The following is a 17,865-nucleotide window of genomic DNA, read 5'->3' on the forward strand; positions in this document are numbered from 1 at the left end:
ATCGGGTCTGAGAACTCCTTCTCTAGGGCCTGTCTAAGCAGGACATAATCCTTCCTGACGTGGTCAGGCTGTCGCTCGAGGAACCTGTTGACAATGGTATTGGAAGTCACTTTGATGAGATATATACGATGGTTCAAAGTCGCGTTGGGAAAGTCTCGCAAGTAGAACTCGATATCTTTCAAGTACATGGTGATGTCATAGAAATCACCAGGAGTGGGTTCGAAACGCGGTATGGTACGTGCCATCTTGTCAAGGTCCCGATCTGAGAGACTGTGTGCACCATAGGTGCCTGATGGCAGGGGAGCTGGTGGAGGGGGAGTCATTTTGACTGGGTGGAAAGAGTCGTCGAACATGTTTCGTTGTGTTCGAACTATCTCAAGGGAGTATTGTAGCTCTCTTTTAGCTGAAATGAGCTCACTCTGAGTGATCTCCTGTTGTTTGCGAGCTTCTTTAGCGCTGTCCCTAGCTTCAGCTAATTGTTGTTTTAGCTGTTGATTTTGTTTTTCTCTGGCTTCCAGGTGGGTAGCGTAAGCTTGGTTTCGTAACTCTAAGTTATCAATTTCATCCAATGCGCGTTCAAGGTGGGTGTGGACCTCGTCTCGGGTCTTACTTACCTCACCCAGCTGTTCTTGTAACTCAACTTTTGCTTTGTTAAGTTCAATGCATTGAGCTGTTAGCTCTTTTTCAGCTTGAGCTGCAGATTGTTTGGACACCTCCAGGTGGTGTTTGAGAAGTTCATTCTCTTGTTGTAACTGCTTAACTTGTTGCCAGATTGGCTCTGGTTCGTTCAATCAATTCATAGGCATTTTTGAGTCGTGCGGCTGCTACAAAAGCTAAGCTACCTAACATTTTAGTTAGTGCTTTATCTTTCAGTGGCTTGGACATGGACTTTGAAACAAGGCCAGTCATTATTGACACAACCTCAAAGGGGTTGGTTTGCTGGATATGCGCTGCATAGCCAGGCAGCAAACTCTCAGTTATGTCTGCTAATGTAGTCTCCAAATTCTCAAGGGGGTCCTCATGACTTGAGATTTCAGGTACAGTTGAAGAAGTCATGTCTAGATTTTGAGAGTTGGACATGACGGTGACTTGGTTAAGAAATCTGATGCTCAGTGAAGAATCTTAATTAAATTCTAAATTAATTTGTGTTAAGTACACAGATTGAAGCGAAGATCTGTATATTACCTAAGTTGTTTGTAAACAACTATAGATGTATAGATGTAAAGCAGAAACAAAGAAGGATTATTATTATGATGGTTAAAGTTATTCAGTTTAATAAGTAATCCTTTGAAATTACTTTGGATAAAGGGTTTAAAATTTTACTGTTGTTTGCTTTGACAGTAAATTTAAAATAGTAAGCTTTGCTCCTGTTAAATTAATGTGATATTAAAGTATGGAAGCAAGCAAATAGACTATGTGTAGTCATTTATTGAATTTATTTGTTTATTTGTTTTATGAAATAAATCAATCAACTTAAAGTGATGTGAGGATGGGAGGGCACATATGAATATATGTGTACTGAAATTCAAAGTCACTTTAAGAGTTCTTTAAAAGTACAGTTTAATTCAAATGTAAAACAATGTTATCTGTTAGGACTAGTTTGCTGTGATGTTTACAAGTGTTATTAATCTTAAACAGATTTCACACAAATTTATCTTAATGGCAAAAGGAAATGAACAAAATTGGTAATTAATTAATCTGTTAATCAATTATTGTTTTTAAACCAAATTTGAATAAATTGGTTAAAGTTCACACAGCTTCTTTACTTTTACATGGACAAAGATTTGCCTCAAAAAGGTATTCAAATGCAGTTCACCAAATCAGCCATTAGGGGGCGATAGGGATTTTATTCTCTCAAATTTGTGGAGCAGCGGAAGAGGAAGACGGAGGCAGTGTCGTCAGAGCTGACGATATTAGCACCGCCCACTGAAGGACCTCCGTTGCTAAGCTAAAGGCTATTCATTTTGATTCAAGACACAGAAAGAGCTTCACCAGAGACATTATAATAAGAGGAGACATATCTACGGTGGCCCTGAAGGGCAAACGACACCAACAAAAAGGAAAACACAACGACATTAACAAAAACACAACGACAAAAAGGAAAACACAACGACAAAAAGGAAAACACAACGACAAAAAGAAAAACACAACAACATTAACAAAAACACAACGACATTAACAAAAACACAACGACAAAAAGAAAAACACAACGACAAAAAGAAAAACACAACGACAAAAACGAAAACACAACGACATTAACAAAAACACAACGACAATAACAAAAACACAACGACAAAAAGGAAAACACAACGACATTAACAAAAACACAACGACAAAAAGGAAAACACAACGACATTAACAAAAACACAACGACAAAAAGAAAAACACAACGACATTAACAAAAACACAACGACATTAACAAAAACACAACGACAAAAAGGAAAACACAACGACATTAACAAAAACACAACGACAAAAAGGAAAACACAACGACATTAACTCCTAACGGAAAGGGTAGGTACCTGCTATGACAAGGATAATTGCTGATTGGACAAAAGCACGTCCATCTTTTTAACAGGTGGGAAAGGCTGCTTTACGCCATACCAGGTAGTTTACGACTCGGACGGACTACATTTAGCATCAGAAGGTTAATGAAGATGTATTGCCCTCATTGTGGCAAAAAGGTCCCTGAAGTCCTCGAACGGCCTAACTTTTGCTGTGGTTGTGGTAAGGGGCTTCACGAGATGCTTGGTGTTGAACCCACCAACGGACAGCCTTCAGGTAAGTTAATGAAACGTTAATTATTGCTAATTTAGTAGTGAATGGGTTTCTCGGACCTGGTGGTCCGCAGGCTACATGGTTCCGAAAAAATGAAGAAAATGTTGAAAACGATATACTCTGGCACTTTATTGGCGTATAGCCGGCAATATAGAGTATCGTAGAGTACGACGTGACTAGGGGGAAGGTAGGACATTTCTCTCCGTTTGATAACTTTAGAAGTAGTAAAGTAAGGTTAGGCTTGCTAATTTAAAAAACGAGACAAAAGAGAGCCCAGCAACAGGGAGCGTTGAGTGAAGGTAGTGGGAATGGCATTACATGTTCTTTTTAGATGTGTTAAAATTGTACGTCATTACATTTGTACTGAAAAATGTACTGTACTGCTACGCTGACAGCCAACTGCGCGGTAGTTGGGAGTTTCAATTAACGTTATGTCTACTACTAGGTCTTTACCCTGCCAGCTAACGTTAGTAAGTCAACCTGGATGTCCGAAACCTGTGTGAACTTTAATTTTGTAACCAGGTAAACACAAGCCAGGAGTTTGTGTTTGAAAACAGCTCATGTCTCCCACCCGTACTGGAAACAGTTATAGGGGAAAACCCTGCGTAGTCTAGCCATGCATTTTGTTTATACCGCTATTGTCGTATTTATGCATCTGTAATAAGAACGCATTTTTCGTTTGCTTCCCTGTAGTATCACAGAATCCTCAATCCTCAAATCCAACCCCATTGATGAAAACCTTTCTGGAATACAAGCAGAAAAAGGCAGAGGAAAGGCAAAAATTTTGCTTTGGTAAAAGTGGGATGAAAAAAAAGGAAAAGAGGAATGTTCAGGTAAGAGTAAGGTGACAACAGGTAACCCTCTAAACATGAGCCTCATAGGGTCAATTTAATGACAACTGATATATTTGTATACATATATAATTGTTTAAAATCTATACATATATATATATATATATATATATATATACACTAATAGGCTCGTGTGTAGTCAATTAACTCTCAAAAAAGCATTAAATTTCTTGTTTTACATTTTTTTCAACTGATTTCTGATCATGAATATCAAAAGTGTAGGCTACTGTGGAAGAGAAATTATTTTTTCGAAGCAATTATATGGCCAAGATCAACCATAAGTTTTTTGTTTTCCAAAAGTACCTCCCAAATCTGCCATTTACTAGATTAAGTAAAGATCCATTTAGCATCTAAATGTAACATATGCCAGCCTTGTGACAGCAAAACGATCACTCTTGAATTAAGCATTGCTCTTTAACCCAGATGTAAAATCACCCTCTGTTTTCTATTGCAGATCAATCTTGGCTTGATGACTGCTCAGAAATGTGGTCTGAAGCCACTACGTGGGAAAACACTTTCCTTGACAACAGACCCTGACAGCACTGCTCAAAGTCTTCTTCATCAGGCTGTGAAAAAAATGAGGGACTTCAACAAAGATTTGGATGAAGGACCCTTCATCCTTCTTTATCCGGATGGATCTGAAGTCATCAATACCCCTGGGACACAAAGACCTTTTATTCTAAAAGAATACAAGGCAGAACTAGGCAAAACATACCAACGAATCACCATTTTCATATGTTCTAAGAAGGACTTTGAAGAAGGTATGTGTGGTTTTTTCATCTGTAACTCCTGTGCCTAGTTGTTTTACCTCTAAGAGAGACTGTAGCTAGTTAATGATGTAAAAAAACAAAGTATCCAAGAAATTGCTGAGTGTAAAGCTATGTTTGCTCAAGCAGAGATCTGACATTGAGCTAAAACCAGCTGCTTCTGGCACAGTGTGTCAAGGCGACTTTCCATTCGACACTTTCTCTTGGATTTAGCTACTTTTTAAATTTTTATCATTAAATGAAAGTGGAGTGGTGGTGGCCACCTTGTGGTTAGGGATCTGGGGTTCAAAATGGAACACTGGTTATGAGTTTGATCAAATGACAGCCACCATTCCGCTCCTGAGCAAGGCAGTTAGCCGTTATCACTCCCTGTACATAAGCGTGTGTGTTAAATGATGTATTATTGTAAATAATGACTACAGTTAAAACTTCAATGCCAGCGTGAATTGTTTTGTGTTTTACAGTTGGAGAAGTGGCAGACATTTCTGACTCCGACTCTGAGATTTTCATAAACAGACCCACAGACGTTGATCTATCTGACACACTGGTGAGTGCAACACATTTATTTATTTAAAATGAAAATTTTTGAAAGATATTCAGTAGTGGTTGGGATTTTCAATGGTTGATACTGATATTTAGAGAGCTGAGCAGCTGATTACCCATATATATATGAAGTTACAACATTGGTCAGCAGAATTCTACTACTTTCTGTATCCATTTCAAATTAAAAGACCCACATGTCGATCATATGTTAGGTTTTGATCTGGTCTTGTTGTTTATTGCCCTAATGAGAGGATTATCTCAAAATGCCAGATTAATCGGTTTCCCACTAGTATTAGGAAATTAAGTTTTGTATTTTCATATGTAATGTGTTATTGTTTTTTGTTTTACTACAGCCATTCAAACCTCGGCATGAAAGCAGCCCTATACCAAAAGTTCCAGAAACGGGGTAATTGTATTTTTTGCTCTTACTAGATGCATGTTTTTAGTTTTTGAGAAGTTTGCAATATATTGTGATTGGACCCTGGCAACATTCTGTTGTGCTACTTTTCACATCAAAGCGGATTCACCTGCACATCTTGCCCTCTCCTAAACAAGCTAATCACTTTTAATGATCAATGTTTAGTGTTGCAGATGCGGCCCTTGCCACTGCGACTACTGTGAAGACAATGGAAAACACATTGTACAGGTAGTGTTTCTTTTTCGGGTTTCAACACTCACTGTCATGTATCTAACCATAAATTGTTAATAGATAAGAGATTCATATATTTGTTATTTGCAGCAAGTACACACAGCTGTATGCTCCCATTGTAATTGAGGATGATGAGGACGACAGTCAAGATTGTGATGTTGTACCCATAAGCACTGACCCTGCAAAAACAGCCAAGTAAGTATTATTGTCTGCAATTTTGTGAACTTGAAATTTTGTGTCTTATTAGAGGTAATCTTAGAACCTTTTTTAATACCATTGTGAAGTCAATATTGAAGATCTTTAAAAGGACCACATCAGTGCTTTTGGACATGGCAAGCTATATACCATGTTTAATGAAAAACCTACACCAGTAAAAAAAAAAATAATAATAATAATAATAATTAGAAGAATGAACATTTTACTGAAGTAGGAGACATCTTGTGTAAAGGAGTTCAGCAAGAAGTTCAGACTAATGTTTAACTTGGTAATTTATCTTTTGTGGAAAAACCTGGTCAAATGCAAAATAATACTCTATAGTGTTAAACATAATGGAATGCATTTTTCCACTCTTTTCTGTACATTGTAAAAATAATTTTATAAAACATGAAAACATTTTCCATAGCATCTTGGAGAAGTGATGAAGTATTTTATATATTTTTTGTTCTATTCTATTCTGTTCATCTATTGTCATAGGGACACAGGTATATCTGCAGCCATGGTCATTGCGGAATAAGCAGATGCCATTGACCACAAAACTGTCAGCAGATTCAATATCACACGCTCAAATGTTTGGGATGGAGCATTCAGAGGATTCAAACGCTCAAGCTTCTCCGAAAAATCGGATTTACTTGTGAAGTTCAGTGATGATGCAGGCTCCTTTGAGGAAGGAATAGACACTGGAGGTCCAAAACGAGAATTTCTGACACTTCTAATGAGCCAGTTGCAGTCTCGACCCATTTTTCAAGGACCCCCGGAGAGTCGGTACTTGGTGTACAATGCTACAGGTTTGTTGTCAGCCCCAGACCTTCAATAGTTTAATGTAAGACAGTAAACAATGTGTGAATCAAATTTTCAGGTGCTTTACTTTCTGATTCCTACAGATACTGAATTTATACTTGTTGTAATGTGATGTACTGTAGCGACCTGACTCAATGAAGGTTGTTTTCCACCCTGTACATCCCCCAGCAATCAGAGAGGATGAGTATTTCTTGGCAGGGAAAATGATAGCTGTGTCCGTAGTTCATGGAGGACCAGGCCCACATTTTCTCTCTAAGGACCTGGTGAACCATATTGTTGGACAACCTGGTTTCTGTGCTAATGTGAAGGATGTGACAGATGATGAGATAGGGAGAGCTCTTAATGAGGTATGACATAGAGACTACACTGGTCATTGTCATGAATGTATTGTTTACTGAAATGCTTAGCGCAGTACTTCTAATAGAGTTTACAGTAGAGGCCCTCATGCAAATGTGTGTGCAGAAACACCATAATACTCAAATTATGTATGCATTACTAAAAACATTGAAACTACATTTGAAAGGTTTATTTTGTCTTGGCCTTATAATATAATTTATCTGAATTGGCTGTTATATATATTTCTTTCACTGTCTGTTGGTCTGTCTGTCTCTCTCTTGCTCTCTCCCTCTCCATGTCTCTGTCTCCCATTCAGATTGAGCTGGCAGATTCTTTGGTGTCTCTGCAAGACGTATTACTGAAGCACAGCTCCTTGCTTCAAACTGCTGGATGCTTCAGGCATGTCAACTCTGTGGAAGACAGACACGCAGTTGTGTCAGAATACCTTAAATGGTACATCATTGACAGAAATTACAGCGCAATTGAAAGGTAAGGCTGGATGTTTTTTGAATGATTGTGTTGAATGGGGCAAAGTTCAAATAAATAAGGACAATGTCATATATCATTTTCATTTCAGCGGCCATGTTATCAGGTTAGAGCAGCCACACTGCCTGCATGAGATGTGTCTCTGATGTGCCTATGTTAATGAAAATTAAGACAATATTCAGAAAATCTGTGAAGCAGTATGCAGCGTGTTTCTGGGCTAAAACAAGCACTGTACATGGCCTGAAATAATATACCTACAGTAATTACCTTGTATGTTGTAACAAAAAAATGTATGATGAGTTTTACTGCCTGCAACTATTCACTAATCTGTATCCTTTAATAGATTCAAACAAGGACTAGCCAGCCTTCACTTTCTTGATGCCCTTTGCCAACATCCCAGTGTACTGGCTCCAGTGCTGTGTCACATGGACAAGAGGCTGACTGCTACAGAACTTGAAGAACTCTTTAGGCCACAGCTCAGTCTAGCAGGAAGCAGCAGGAGGACAACAGAAAACTTGGCACTCAGTTTCTGGGGAGACTATATTATGGACTGTGAAGGTTTGTGAGGAAAATACTGTTCTGATAAGATAATAAAATCTGATTTTACATGATTGGAAATGTATCTAATGGCTGCTCTTTTTACAGAACAAGGACCTGTGTCACTGGAGGAGGTGTTCATGTTTACCACAGGCCTGAAGTCAATCCCACCTGCAGGAATGACACCCCGTCCATGCATCACATTTACACAGGAGTCCGTGTATCCCTTAGCGAATACATGCGCCAACACAATCACACTTCCACTCTTGCAAACATACAATCTTTTCAAAGCAAATATGGACTTCGGTATTCTGAACTCGCCAGGTTTTGGAATTCTCTGAAAAGTCTGGAAGTTACCAAGTAGAAAGGGCAAGAAAGTTCTATGTTCAGCCTGGCTTTGTCTTTTGTGTCAAACTTCCTCTCCAAAATTTTGAGAACCGAGTAAAGTCAGTTTACTTGACCTAATTTTCTAGTCAACACTCCACTGTTTCAAGTGAGTGAGGAAAAAGGCAAGGTATGCATTAATCATGCTGTTTCATATGGTGTTTATTGTACTTAACAGTTGCAATAAACAAGTTGGTCACATTGTGTTCTGGTGAATTGAGTCAATGTTTGTATATTGGTCCATATTTATAGCCCAGCTATTTCCTTCAGAGTAATGTACAGTTCTGAGGCTGACTCCCAATCATGTGGCTGCTGTAATCCATGTTGTTCTACAGCCTGTTGTAGATAATCCTGAATGTCAGTATCACTGCATAGATGAATCCTTTGTCTTGACTCAGGAAACATATTTAGTTCCCCATCTTCAACAGCCAATCCACAGTCCCTTGAACCAAACCTGCAGAGTGAAAGAACTATATAATTCAAAATGAAAGGAAAACATGTCCCTAGGATTTGGAAAATGCAGTTTCAAATTATTATTCTTACTTTGATTTCGCTACTTCATAGACAAAAATGTGAAAGTAAACAAAGGCAGAGACAACCAGCCTATAAATTAAAGGTTATAATTTGCCTACACCTGTAATGATCCAAATGTATTTCCCATGTCTATTGTGCTATAATACAACACTTAGCATTTTTATAAGAATGTATATGTTCAAATTTCATTCTGAATTGATATTGATTACCGGTGAGGCAAGAGATACAGCTCATTTGGAATCCCTCCAGGACATGATGCGAGTCTGGAGCGTCGAATCCTGTGCTTGTTCCAGAGGTCGGTACATTCATCCAGGTCTTTCTGCAGAACATCACTGAAGCAGAATCTCACTAAGTCCTGGTGTTCGTGGCTGCCATTAAACTGTCCAGAATCTCTCAGGTCTCCAAATAGGTCCATCCAAAATTGAGCTCTGGAATACATGAAATACAAGGTTGCTTATTATCACAAGTTCAGAAGATCATAATTGAATAACTTAAAACTGTCATTTAACTACCATCATTAGTAAAATAAATGTGATTGTGTGAATGCTTAGGCCTACGTGGAAGAGCAATGGACTTAATTAATGAACAAGTGCATATGACTTTATATTGATAGTGTTAAACCCACGAATCCGGCCGGACTCAGGATGAACAGATTTCAAAGAAATGGGGAATTCCAAATAAATAATAAATTAACCCAAAGATTACAATCAATTCAACGGTAAGTATTACAAATTAAATTATATTCCAAATTTACAAAGTATCCAATCTGTATTTATAACAGTCCTCTATTTACATCCCATTAGCCCTTACGTGAATGTTTACTGTTGCTATGGCAACACACGATAGCTAGCGTTAGCATAAGTTAGCTAGCTTAGCTCAATCGTCTGGACAACAATAACCCATAACATTACAATTCGGCATATTTAAACAATATCAACAACACCACCCAGCAGTCACAGCCCGTATACCCTTAGTTGATGTGTTGTCACATGTTAAATTGCCAACATTTGATAAACAACCGTTTCAATCTTGGAGGAGCTATGTTAGCATTAGCAAACAATATCCTATATGCCACAATAGCGTTGTGCAATATTCAATGTAAACAGATTGTGGTCCTATGAAGTAGACCACATTTTATAACAGTAGACATGCATTACTCAATGTTTAGCCAACTATAAGGCCTGAGGTAAGGCCTGCAGGCTCCCAAGTTACAAAGCTGTATTTTTAATCCATCAAAAAGAAATGTACCAACCTTCCTTTCCTGAAAAAGGACCACCACGACTCGATACGCTGATTCCCTGTTGATGAGCCATAACTGTGGCTTGACGAGCCTGCATAGTAGTCTGTATGCTCATGGCGGAGGGTACATTGTATTGCTGCCATTGTCCCATTTTCTGTTCCGAAGTCAGTTCTTAGTCTCATTGGGATCACACCCACATTCTTGGCACAATTTATGTAATTGTAAGCGATGACAGATGGGTTGTTGTTGGTAGCCCCACAAACAAGCCACATGATTCGTCTTGAAAAGCCATCAATACATCCTGAAAGGGCCAGGCCAAAGGGTTTCAGCTTGTCGTAGCCATCTACATGCCATATGTAGTTTGGTCCCATGGAGTGATATGTCCGTCTCATAAACCTCCGGTGTGTTCTCAAATACGTTCCTTGTGGATTGAGTTGTTTCAACAATCTCATTACTACAGCACGTTTAACACGTAGCTTGTGTTTTTGCTTGAGTACTTGCCACATAGTCCGATAGCCAAACAGTTGCCCGGGCCCACGCAGCTCTGCCAGTATGGCTCGTCTCACCTGAGCGAGTGGGGAATAATTCTTTCTCCGATACAACCCTGCTTCTCTTAACCGTGTCTTCAGAGTACGGACACTCATTGTGATGTTGTGAAAGGTGGACAGCATGTCAACAATCACCTCATATGTGTGCCCTGCATCAAAATAATGCTTGATAGCTTCTTCTGTAGTAACCATGTTTGTCGTAAACTACCTGGTATGGCGTAAAGCAGCCTTTCCCACCTGTTAAAAAGACGGACGTGCTTTTGTCCAATCAGCAATTATCCTTGTCATAGCAGGTACCTACCCTTTCCGTTAGGAGTTAATGTCGTTGTGTTTTTCTTCTTGTCGTTGTGTTTTTGTTAATGTCGTTGTGTTTTTGTTAATGTCGTTGTGTTTTCCTTTTTGTCGTTGTGTTTTTGTTAATGTCGTTGTGTTTTTGTTAATGTCGTTGTGTTTTCCTTTTTGTCGTTGTGTTTTTGTTAATGTCGTTGTGTTTTCCTTTTTGTTGTTGTGTTTTTGTTAATGTCGTTGTGTTTTTGTTAATGTCGTTGTGTTTTTGTTAATGTCGTTGTGTTTTTGTTAATGTCGTTGTGTTTTCGTTTTTGTCGTTGTGTTTTCGTTAATGTCGTTGTGTTTTCGTTTTTGTCGTTGTGTTTTTGTTAATGTCGTTGTGTTTTTGTTAATGTCGTTGTGTTTTTGTTAATGTCGTTGTGTTTTCGTTAATGTCGTTGTGTTTTCCTTTTTGTCGTTGTGTTTTTGTTAATGTCGTTGTGTTTTCCTTTTTGTTGGTGTCGTTTGCCCTTCAGGGCCACCGTACATATCACTCCCATTGAAATGCATAGGGAAACTACGTAACGCCAAGATGGCCGGTGTTTGCACATGTCCTGCCTCTTCTGGTGCCGTTGCTCCAATCATTTTGCTGGTCCTACGCGGTCACGTTTTTGCGACACTTGGAAGTCATTTTCAACAGCGACATTTTAAAACACATGATCAGCAGTTTATACTACTTTGTGTACATATATTTTGTAATGCTTTATCCAAAATTGTGGCATGATCTGGGAAAGTTGACTGTGAGCAAACTCCTGTCTCTGCTGTGAGCGTAAGATGACGTCTTGCTGTCAGTGCCTGCCGTAAATGAAGACTGTCGTGAAGTATTGCGCATGCGCAGTCCAAGATGCCTGTAAGGAAAAAGGCTTTTAAAACGTTAATTTGATACCAAACCATCAAACCCTTTCAGCGATTATAGTTTGATTTTCATCGTGATTTCAAAACATATGTTTTTTATGTCCCTTAGACCTCGGAAAATGGAGATACAGCTCTCTCCCTATTCATTTAGATAGCCGGTTGGTCTTCCTATGGCCAAATAGCTGCCCGGAGGCGTGGCCAATTTTGCCGCCGAGTGAGATGACTTGCCTTAGAAGGACTTTGGCTTCACTCTCTAAAAAAGAGAAGGACCCTGTCTGTCTCTATATCAGACCTGGTTCAATTTCCTCATCTGAGGGTCAAAGGTGACTCTGACCAGAGGATGTTCTGAGCAGTACTGATGTCGTGTTCACTACACCTGACTGAAAAGTGTTCAGCATTTCTTTGAATCCCTCGCCCTCAACCATAGCAAGCGGCCTCATGACTTTTACCATCATAGTTAGGATGCTCTCAGGAAGTACAGCTGCCTCCTGTGGGGTGCAGGGGGTTGTTTTTTTCTTCTGAAAGTAGTCCTCCACATTTTTCTGCTTATTCCTGTAAACATAAATCACACACAGTGCACAGATTAATAGAAATAATTGAAAAAATATATAAAAAAAATAATATATATATATATCCTAATCATACTGTCTATTCCCATCATTTAAATCAGCAAGTAATCGAATCCTATGTGTGTACTTGAGCTGTCACTGCATGACAGTGACCCAGTAAGATAATCACCAATGATCAACATGTCATGACATGGAGATGGGATAATTTGTTAATTGGTATGCCCTGGGGCGGGGCTAGGGGGTTATATAGGAGTGAGCTGTTTGGGTGCGGGGTTGGCTGTTGAAGTGATATCACTGTTTAAAAACATTCTGAGAGATTGTATGGAAGGTTTGTATGGCAATAACATCAAAGCAAAGAGCAATTTTCAATTTCATCAACAACTCTTGAAGAAAAATAATGGTAAATATAGTCTGTCTGAATTCTACGTGGCCTATAGGTTGACTAGATGTTGGATGTATGTTGCTTGCCAACATAACTTAAAAACAACCAAATAACGTCAGCTTGGCGTTGATATTTTATGTTGTTTTATGTATGTTGGAATGACGTCAGCTTCAGACATCATCTCAACATTAACTTTTAGTTGGTTAACGTTGCAACCCATATGCAACCAATGACCAACGTTAATACAACGTCTTGTGTCAGCTGGGTGTACTCACTTTGTCTGAACAGATATACAGAACATATAAGCATTCATTTGCAGGGTTGGTTGCTTACTTAGCCCCATTACAGAATATCATGAGTAATAATAACACAACAATCATAGTTTTATGAATAAGCAGTTATTAATAAAAAATATTGGAAAAAATTCTATTTAAAAAACGTTTTCTTTTTGCCAATTCTTATCCATGTTCACTTTCAATGTGGTTTGAATGACGGTTGTCTCAGTCCCAGTCTATGTTGACTTGCAGTGATAGTATTCTGCTCTCTACTTATCATACTAAAAGGAACACATGCATCCCCCCAGAGCGCTTACACATTCACATTCAGGACAATTTGCACCTGTCCCTGAACAATGCAACAGGCTTCCCCCCAGAACATCCAGAACATTCAGAACCTGTTTTTCTATCTCCTAATGCTACAAGGTGCTACCTGGGCAAACCCTCAGAAAAATAGCTCAGGGTCATTTATGAAAGGAACATATGCATCTCCTCAGAGCACTTACAGGTTCACATTCAGGACCATTCGCACCTGTCCCTGAACAATACAACAGGCTCCCCTCCAAAAAATCCAGAACATTCAGAGCCTGTCTTTCTATCTCCTAATGCTACAAACTGCTACTTGAGCAACACTCAAAAAAATAGCTCGGGATCATTTAGAAGTTAAAAAACTACAAAGATACAGGGAATTTCAAATACTGCTATAGATGTTGGCGTTTCAAATACCACATACAATTTAGTCATGTGTTTAATTATGGTCTTAGCTAAACTAAGTAAAAAATTAACAAAAGCACATTTAGAACTTAGTTACAATGAATGATGTAACACTTTAAATGTCTACTACAATTTGTTTCAATTTGTGAAGATGTGAGAAGTGCAGTGTCCTTGTGTAATGTGTAAGGAGCACAGGCTGGTTTGACTACCACTCTGGCCCAATGTTGTAGAATTACAACATAGACAGCTCTAAGTCAAATTTGATGAATGTTTTCCAAAATAACTAAGTATGTACATGTTCTAGACATTGTAATGAACACAAAAAAAATATTTCCTCCACCTCCTCAACCACCTCCCCTTTGATCCATAGTGGCTGTGGAGGTGTCTTCTTCCTCCTGAAGTCGTTAACACCCATCACCCACAGCTTCTCACCCAGTAGCAGAGGCTGAATGGTGTTGAAAGCACTGGAGAAATAAAAGAATGTGATCCTCACAGTGCTTCCTCCACCATCCAGATGCATATGGGTTTGTTGCAGTAGGTAAATGACAGCATCATCGACTCCCAAATGGGGCTGATAGGCAAACTGCAAGGGGTCCAGAAACGTCCTCACCTGTGGCCTCAGCTGGGCTAAGACCAGTCTCTCCAGGACTTTCATCACATGGGATGTGAGGGTGATTGGTCTATAGTCAGCTGGGTCGGATGGCATCGACTTCTTGGGGACTGGAACAAGGTAGGACGTCTTCCACAGCATCGGTACTTTTTCCTGACTCAGACTCAGGTTGTACAGATGTCTCAGTACAGGAGACAGCTGCCTGGCACAGGTCTTCAGGATCCTAGGTGTGATGCCATCAGGGCCTGCTGCCTTTCGCTGATTTAGTCTTTCCAGCTACCTCTTAACCTGGCCTGTAGTCACCATTAGATGGTTGGTACTGGTGTCCTCAGTGGGGGAAGGGGAGGAGGAGGAGGTGGAGGAGAAGGTTGGGGGGCAGATCAAGAGTTTATGTGCAGGAGAATGCTAGGGGGTGGATCTAACACAGTGTGGGTGTGTGGGGGGTTGGGGGTGTCGGAGGGGTGGCAGGAGGTGAGCTAAACCTGTTAAAAAACTGGTTAAACTGGTTTGCTCTGTCCAGGCTCCCTGATGTTTGCCTGTCTTTCCCCTTCATCCCCGTAATGTGCTTCATTCCTGTCCACACATCCCTCACACTGTTCTGTTGGAGTTTGGCCTCCAGCTTCCTCCTGTAGTTGTCCTTGCATGTCCTCAGCATATCTCGGAGTCCATGTTGCACTCTCCTCTGCTCCTCTCTGTCTCCAGACCTGAAAGCCCTCTTCTTCTTGTTCAGAAGTGCCTTTAGGTCGCTGGAGATCCAGGGTTTGTTGTTGGAGAAGCGAGTGCAGCCAAGTTTCACTGAAGCAAAATATGCTACACTCACGGTATTCCCTCTGGGTCTTCACTAGCGCTGCCAGCTCGTCCGTTTTATTTCCCAAAGACCTCGAGTTTCCCATTATAATCGCCGGGACCGCTGGTTTATGTCTTCTCCTTTTATCCTTCCGTTTGGCTCCAGACCTACAACCCCAGCGTCTCCTCCGTAACTCCTGCGGGACCACAGATTTGTCTCTAGGCAGCAGCACGGGTTCACACAGCGCAATCAGTTGTTCACGCGTGTAAACAATGCTCCCAGTACTACCGGCAAAGTTCCCAGTTACAAAGGGTAGAAAAAGTAGTAGAAAAATGCAGAGAAGGGTAACAAAACTAAGTTCAGCCATTGTCACAACTCTTAAGAACAGGTTGTGATTGATCAAAAAAACAAACGAACCGACAAATAAACAAAAGTTTAAAAAGCACGACGGGAGCTGCAGCTACAGGCTTCCACCTGGGACGGCGCCATCTTCGTGATATTATCAGAGGTATCAATACATTATGTCTTTAGAAAAAGGAATGGAAAAAATCAGACCTCTGTGGCAGCCACAGGACTGATAAAACTCCGACCAATCCATGCTCTTCGCACCGAAACGCAAAAACCAATCAGGTGCCTCTGTCTAGTTCTGCATCCGCCCCCTCTCTCCCTGCCTACTGAGCGCGTGCACAGTCTTCACCTGTCGCTGTTGCCGGAAAAAACAGCACACCTCTCTGCAGAACTACAGAGTTACAGAAGAACAGATTTAATACTCATTCCTGAGCAATGGCTGAGAAATGACCACTTCCACGGTTACTTGTAACGGCTCGTCCAGACAAAAAGGCAAGAAAGAGAAAGCCTGAGGATGAAAAGACTGCTAATAAAAAGGCTCTGGATAAAGCAAGAGGTCAAACCAGAGTAAACATCGGAGTAGCATTTGAGTGGTGGAGACAACTGAGGGATCTGAAGGCCTTGAAAAGTGATGCCGAGGTTGCTCTCTTTCTGTTGGACAGGTAATTATTTGTTTTGCTTCGGGGAGGATTTGTTATATATATGTAACTTTTACTAACGTAGCTACTTTTGTAGCTTGTATTAGCGTAATGCTAATAAGTTTTTATTTTCAAACTATCCACCTTATTCCTAACCCCCATGATGCCTTGCGCGAATTATGGGCGCAACTTCCGGCGCACACCGGAACCGGCGTATCCAGGAGACCATATACGGCGTATCCCGGAACCGGCGTTTGTTTATTTCTACAGTCTGGTTTATATAGTAAAAGTACGCGCTAATCTTGGGAATAAGACGTGAACCATGTGGGAACACCAACTGTCAGGGCTCAAACGAGATGATGTGGTCATACCTATGCCTGCTACTATTGAGGGATGGGAGGACGACCTAAAGAAGTGGCCGCAAATAACGTACACCAGCATTTTTAGTTATTTTATTGACTCGGTTGCTACGGACGGTGAGGGAATGAATAATTTAAAAAGCTCGGAGGCATATCAATATCTACACAGCAACAAGGTCGGTCGCATTTTGCTGAAGGAAGTGGGCCATGATCTGATGTACTTGAAAGCAGACATAGAGCCCAGCCAAAGCCTTCAAGTCCCCCATCACAAAGCCTGGGTTTTAGTTTCCCTGTCAGGAGAAGTACAGACGGCAGGGTGTTCATGTATTGCAGGGCAAGGGAGATCATGCAGCCACGCCGCTGCAATACTATGGAAGGTAAATGTGGTTGTTTTAATAATTGTTTTCATTGCATTTTGTAATGACAGTGGCGGCTGCTGGTGTTTTTAGCAGGGGAAGCTCACTTTACGTCTTCATCATAAAACTTGTCATATCGAAGCGAGGCAGTTACAAATAAAAGGAGTGTTTAGTTGAGGCTGTTGTATGCTTCATTTATGCACACACCTGAAAAAGATTTGTGTTGTCTGCTCTCACTGCAGCTGGGACTGCTGCGCACCTGACTGCCTGTGAGTGCTTTGGCACGGGGGCGGGGCTCGCAGCAGCACCCGCTGCTCGTTGAGGATAGAGTGATACGTGCTTTCATGTCAGAGTCTTCAAAACATCAGAATACTCTCCAATAACACCAGAAAAGTCGCTATATTTGTCGATAGTCGCTTTTGAGAAAAAGCAGAAGAGAAAGAGAAAAAAAGAAAAGAAGAGAAAGTCAGGACACATTGGCAAAACTACACTCAGCCTTCCTACAGCTGTCTGTCAAGGGCTTTGAGCTCTCCAAACATTTTTTCCAATCATCATACAGCAGTAGAGCGTCCGACCCGCCCACTGCTCCATTGACCGCCAGGGATGCTCAGCGTCCAGGGGCGGGACGAGTTTGTCGCATTATCCAATTATCGAGCGTCTTATCCTGGCTTGTCCCGCCCTAGCCCAAAACAGCTGGTGGGAGAAGCCTCATTGAACACCGTTGAAGCTTTAGTCTGCGGCGGACTGCCAGTGTGTAAATTGTAATTTTAGTGTGAATTCAATATGACAGTTGTGACAATTTATTTGATGACATTTTAGGGGAAGGTGAGCTTCCCTTGTTGTCTCAGAGCAATCGCCACTGTGTGCAACTATTGTGTTTAATAGTTGGACGTTTTTTCAATTCAGGTTGAGAATGCAGTCAGGCAAGGAAAGACAGGGACATCATGCACTGATGTGCAGAGAAAGTGGAATGTA

The 17,865-nt window shown here is 40.5% G+C and overlaps 1 pseudogene; it reads left to right on the forward strand.

Moving 5' to 3' along the window:
- Positions 1-2,744: 2,744 nt before the first annotated feature.
- On the forward strand, positions 2,745-7,993 carry LOC128375012 (G2/M phase-specific E3 ubiquitin-protein ligase-like; annotated as a pseudogene).
- The last annotated feature ends 9,872 nt before the right edge of the window (positions 7,994-17,865 follow it).

This window comes from Scomber japonicus, chromosome 16 (assembly GCF_027409825.1).
Source record: "Scomber japonicus isolate fScoJap1 chromosome 16, fScoJap1.pri, whole genome shotgun sequence".
In the NCBI taxonomy this organism is placed as follows: Eukaryota; Metazoa; Chordata; class Actinopteri; order Scombriformes; family Scombridae; genus Scomber; species Scomber japonicus.